This window comes from Mustela nivalis (assembly GCF_964662115.1).
Source record: "Mustela nivalis genome assembly, chromosome: 7".
Lineage (NCBI taxonomy): Eukaryota > Metazoa > Chordata > Mammalia > Carnivora > Mustelidae > Mustela > Mustela nivalis.
In genome coordinates, this window is record NC_139026.1 from 9,257,657 (window position 1) to 9,263,791 (window position 6,135).

The window sequence follows — 6,135 nt, forward strand, 5'->3', positions numbered from 1 at the left end:
ACCTGGGCTTGAACCAGAGCTTTGCTACTTCACTGACATGCAGCCGCCAGCAAGTTGCCCATCTGTTCTTGGCCTCAGTTTTATCATCTGTAGAATGGATGAATCACTCCTCCCTCCCAAGAGATGATAGGCAGGAAAGCCCTGTGTGGGTGGGAGCTAAACCTCCGTTAACTGGCGCAGTGGGGAGGGGGGGTTGGGGGGTGGGAAGGAGGGGCTGGGGGTGGCCTACTTACATCTACACAGGCTGGGCAGGTGAATCTGGCCTCATGATGCTGGTGGGAAGGGCTTTCGAGGGCAGCTGGGAAACCTGGTCCTAGTCGGACTTGGTCTCTGTCCAAGTCCCTCTGGGTGGGACTTTGGGTGAGTCCTTCCTTTCTCTGGGCTTTGGTTAATCTATGCTCTGTAACAAACCACCCCAAAACCTAGACGACACTCCTGTGTTCTTATTCTTTCTCAAGCTTTGGTGGATGGACTGAGTGCTCCCTTGCCCGGTTTCTTGGGGCTCACTCTAGCAGCTGGGGAATGTCAGCTCGGCCCGGCTATAAGGTCCAAGACAGCCTTGCCCACATGTCAGATAGTCCGTCTGGCTAACAGCCAGGGCCTCTCTTCCTCCAAATTCCTTCATGGCATTTCAGACCTAAGAGGGTGAAGGCAGAAGCTACAAGATCTCTCGAGCCTAGCCTTGAACTTGGACAACGTCATTTCCACCGCGGTCTCTTGGCCAAAGTGGTCACCAGGCCAGCCCAGATTCAAAGGAGGTGGGAAATCATACTCCAGCTTTTGGGAGCACGGTAAAAGTCACGTGGCAAAAGGTGTCCACACAGTAGTGGCATTGTGGCCCTCCGTGGCAGTCTGTCACAGAGCCTTTCAGTGCAAGAGCTCCTTCCAGCTCTACGTCTGGTCTACTTGCCAACTGTGCGCCCACTAGTCAAGGTGTGAGGGAGCAGCAGGAACCCTCGCTGTTCCCGGGAGTCTTCTAGGTAAGAGGTGCCACTACCTCAGGAAACGCAGGGAAGCAGCAGGCGAGCTCATCCACCGTGAGCTGCTGTGAGCTGCGTTGGGAATGATCACGTTTCACCAGCACCAGCAACGTGGCTGCCATTTGGGTAAAACATGGTGTATCCGCTGTGCTTTAATGGTTTAACAAGAAACTGAGGCCTCTGTCCTGGAGAAGGAAGCCAGCCTCAACCAATAACCTTCCCAGTGCCTCCCTTCATGGGATACCCTTCCCAGCCCGTCACTCGCTGAACTCTGACAGAGTCCCAAGAGGCAGGCAGACGAGGACGGTGGTCTCAATCCTTGTGGAGGCCCAGGAGCTAAGGGACTGGCACGAACCAAGGTGAGGACGGCCAGAGGCCAGAGGTCTACTTCCCTTTTGCTCACCCTCTCCCAGGCAGGGGCTAAGTGAGGGGCAGGGGCTGCCCCCCTCCGGATTTCTGAGCGCTCCTGTGACCTTTGAGGCCCCTCCCAAGGGCCTGGGAAGACCACTCAGCAAGACAAGAGCCCAGCCCTCTCAGAGGGGCGTTTGGTGTCCCTCTGCCAGGGTCTCACCTCCCACAGGTCTCACTGGAGATGTCCCACTGTTCAGCCCTGCAGGCCCCCCGAGGTGGGGGGGCCTCCCCAGCCAACTTCATTCCCAGAGATGCTTTGGCGCCCAGGTGACCAGTGGTCACAAAAGAGGACCTCAGACTTAGGCACCCTCGGACTCAGAATCTTCGACCCAGAACCTATCTTAGAGGTCAACAAATGGGCTCGACTTGGAGGACACGGGGAGAGGCGAGTTTGGACCAGGGCTGGAAAAGCAAGGACTTTCCGGGGTGCCAGAGAGAGGAGGGCAGGCGCGGGCCCTGGGGGCGGGCCCGGGGGAGGGGCCCCGAGGAGCCCGGGAGGCAGCTCGGAGCTGCAGGAAGGCTTCCAGGCCACGCGGGCTGCTTGCAAACCCTTGCTCGCTCTGCTCGGTGCTGACTCACCTTCCCTCTCCCACCTGTTCCCCTTTCTGAGCCCTCCCACCTGCCTGCCCCCACTGCTCCCTGGCAGGCAGCTCCTCTGATCTCTCTCTGCACTGGGGCTCCTGGCAGCGCTGAAATGGGGGGGGCGGTTCACTGTATCTGGGGTGGGGGAAGCTGGGGTATCATGGAACCTGCAGTCACGGGACAGGGCTGGCTGAAGGGGGGCTGCAAGCCCTTCCTCGCCGCACCCCATCTTCCCAGGCGCATCTCTCCTCCCCGGCCAGGCCCTCCAGCTTTCCCCCTCTTCAGTCACAGCCTGAGGGAGTAGTGGGCGGCAGGGAGGGAAGGAAGGAAGGGATATCAGGTGGGAGAAAGAGAGGAAGAGAAGTGGGGGCAGGGGGGGGGGCTAAGGGTGTGGTCTAATGAAGCTGAAAACCTCCCCCTCATCTCGCCTCAAATCCCACCCTTCAGGCATAATTCCTGTAGGATCGTCTTTGTTTCCTTCCCGCCAGCTTCTGAAAAACCTATTCCTTACAAATGTAACTCAGCTGTTTCACCGGGCAAGACTCTAGCCCCATCCTTGCCGGTCCTCAGTTAGATCACCTGCCGTGGTGGGAATGCAGCTCCTTCCTGCGTCTGGCTATTCTCCCCGAAGTTTTTTACGGGGGTCTGACTTTCTTGGTATTGATGGAGTCTACAGATTTTCCATTTTTAATGACTACATACTGTTCATAAAATCCTAGCGCCCAGGGGGCGCCTGCGTGGCTCAGTCAGTTCAGCGTTCCACTCTTGGTTTTCGGCTCAGGTCTTGATCTCCGGGTCCTGGGATCGAGTCCCATGATGGGATGCTTTTCCAGCACAGGGTTGGCTTGTCCGTCTCCCTCGCTGCCCCTCCCCCTGCATGCACACACTCTCTCTCTAAAATAAATAAAATCTTTTTTTTTTCGAGACTTTATTTATTTATTTATTTATTTGACAGAGATCAAAAGCAGGCAGAGAGGCAGGCAGACAGAGAGAAGGGGGGAAGCAGGCTCCCCGCTGAGCAGAGAGCCTGATGTGGGGCTCTATGCCAGGACCCTGAGATCATGACCTGAGCCAAAGGCAGAGGCTCAACCCAGTGAGCCACCCAAGCACCCCCCAAAAATAAATAAAATCTTTAAAAATATCCTAGCGCTCAGCAGGACAACCCTGCACAGGTGGGCCTAGAGGGGAGTAACCTTGAACCTCACTGTCCTGACCCCGAGCCTAGGGCCCTTCCCAATCGTACCCACAGGACCTGCTGCTTAACTTGCAGCAACCACGGGCAATATGAAAATTATGTGTCCTTTATTCCAAAGTTGGGGAAACAGTGCATTAAAGGCACCCACAGTATAAAGCTCTTTCCTTTCTCCAGATTACCTTCTCTGCGCCCTGTGCGTCCCACTGTGTCCTGCTGGACTTCACTCACAAAACACAAGTTCAAAGAGAAAGTGAAGAACGTTAAAACAGAGCCTAGAGAGCATTAAACCCAGCTTCGGTCCCTCCCGGGACGCCGGCCCTCTGATGAGCCCTGCTGGCCTCCCCCGTCCGCCGCAGGACCACGATGAACGCCAGCTCTTCTCCACCATACACAATACCGGGGTCGGCATCTGTGGCCAGTCTGTTTGGTTGTGTTGTCGTACTTGTTCTTCTGGTGGCTGCTTGCTCCAATGAACGACTAACAGAATTCTGGGCTCCGTTTGCCAGACCGGCTCAGAACGCAACCCCAGCACAGGAGTCTTTCCGCAATGACAAGTAAATCTGAGTTCTAAGGATGGCAAAGGAGAGAAGTTTCAAAACCAAGCTCTCCTTCCACGTCTTCTCAGGGGGCTGCCTACTGAGAGGGTGAGGGCCGACGAGGGGCAGTGCTGGCCAGAGGGGACAGCCATGGCGCTAGGCCCACGGCCAAGGGCAGAGAGAGGCATGCATGTGCCTGTTACTAGAGAGGAGAGAGCATGCATGTGAGAGGCAAAGGGTCTCAGCATTGAATTTTGCCTCTCCCTCCTACAAGCTCTGTGGCTTTGGGCAAGTTGATTCTGTCTCTGAACCTGTGTCCTCATCTGTAAAAAAGAGTCATTCATATCTCTCTCACAGGCCATGTGGACTAAATGAGATCTCCTATGTGACCAGACACAGCATGATGTGGGGCACATCAGTGGGCCCAAATAACTGTGAGTTCCCTTCCAGAAAGGGTTTTGGTGGGCTTGCCATATGAGACACAGTTGGAAAACGGACCTCTGAGCTTCCTGGCAGCCATGCAAAAAGGGAAATCAGATTGCTCAGGGCTCCGTGTAATGAGGAGCAGGAGGCTAGACAAAGAGCATGGGTTCTGATTTGTTGTGTGATCCTGGGTCTTCTCTTTCCTTCTCGGAACCTCATTTTTCCCCATCTTCAAAGTTAGGAGGTTGGACCTCATGACCTCTAGGGTCCTGACATGTGTCTGACAACCCAGGATTCTATTCCCATGTCCTTCACTGGAAGACAGGAAGTTGTGGGGAAGGATGCAACTGGTACTTGGCAAAACTGGCAGAGTCAATCTTCATCCCGCCCCGCATGCACTGCCTGCCTCGAGGCTCCATCCCTACTCCAACCCACCGACGGCCTCACATCTGGTCTAAAAGCCCCTACACCAGCCCCAGCTGGAACCCCCAAGCAGAAGCACTTGCCTGCACCCTGGCCATCGGCCCAAACATCATCATCGCTCGTGAGAGATTTCAAAGGGCTTCTGTGTCATTCATTCATTCATTTATTCATCCGAGCATGAGACCATGGGCCACCTCTGCCCCTACCACTTCGGGTTGGGACCCCGAGAAGCACTCCCGGGTTTTAGTCGCCATAACTGTTCACTGTGGCCGAGGGTGGCAGGGCAGAGGGACAGGTCGGCCAGAGCCCCTGCTGGACAGAGGCCACTGCCAGCCCTCCTCGTGCCCACAGTGAGAGGCCAAGAGGGGACCCCTGGGAACCTCATGGGTCAGGGAAAGGCAGGCTCAGGAAGATATCACAGAGGGGGCAGCTGCAGAACCCAATCAGGAATGGGGCTCCTGACCCTCTGCCACCACCGGTCCCTCGGGTCACCTCCACTGGAAGCGGCCACTTAGAATGGGGGTCTGGAGGCCAGCACCTGCCCCTCAGACTTCTGGAGCCATCCCCGCCAAGGAGAGCAGAGCCTCAGCTACCTGCCCTCCCTTCCCAGCTCCAGGACCTTTCCCTGCCTGTCTGAGGCCCTCTGTCCTCCCCTCCTCCCGAGCCTCCCAGGCAGCCCCTGGTCGGGGTACCGGGCGCGTGGGGGGTGGGTAAGGGTGAGTCCTCAGAGGTGGGACAAGTTCAGGGGGTGCTGCCCGGGTGGTGAGGGATGGAGGGCAGGACCCCCGAGCCACAGCACAAGCCGGCTGACGGGAGACTGGGGCTGGCAAAGAGGTGTGTGAAGATGGGGGTGCCTTTCCCCGCAGGCAGTGGGGAGCCCTGGGCGGGTTTGGAGCAGGGGAGTGAGTGACCAGAAGGACACAGTCAGGAAGCTGCGTGTGGCGGCCCTGCGTGGGCTGGAGAGGGGAGCGGACAGGACCGAAGCTGGTTGGCCAGAGCAGGGGCGGCAGGGCAGCCCCGAGGGGGGTCTGGCCTCCGTGCAGCCTAGGAGCCTCCTTCGGGGTGGGGGTGGGTGCTCTGGAGGACGCGGGCTGGGGCAGCAGGAACAGGAGGGGAGGTTTCGGGGCTCAGAAATGAGACAGGCAGGGCTGGGATGCTGCCGGAGGAGCCGCAGCGGGGGTGGGCGGCGGGACGGATTAATGACAGGGAAAGGCGAGGGGTGGAATGATGGCCGTCTCCTCGTGACAGGGGAGGGGAGGGAGGACACGGGCAACTGAGCACGGTGAGCAGCGAAGGTGGAAACCTAGGGAGAGGACGGACAAGGCTGTGTATGGCCCCGCGCCTGCCGGAAAGGGGTGGCCATACACAGCCAAGAACCCAGGCTCAGGGGAAAAGAAATCAGGCCTCGGCTCAGGCTCAGAAAGGAGACAGCAGAAAGGGCCAGCTTCTGGAGGCCATAGCCTCCCTGAGGATGCCGGTGGTGTCCCCTGCTCTCTGACATGTCCTAGGCGACGCGTTTCCCCTCTCCTGGGCTTGCTCGGTAAGGACAACAGGCTAGTAAGAACAGCTGCTGTTTCACAAGGGT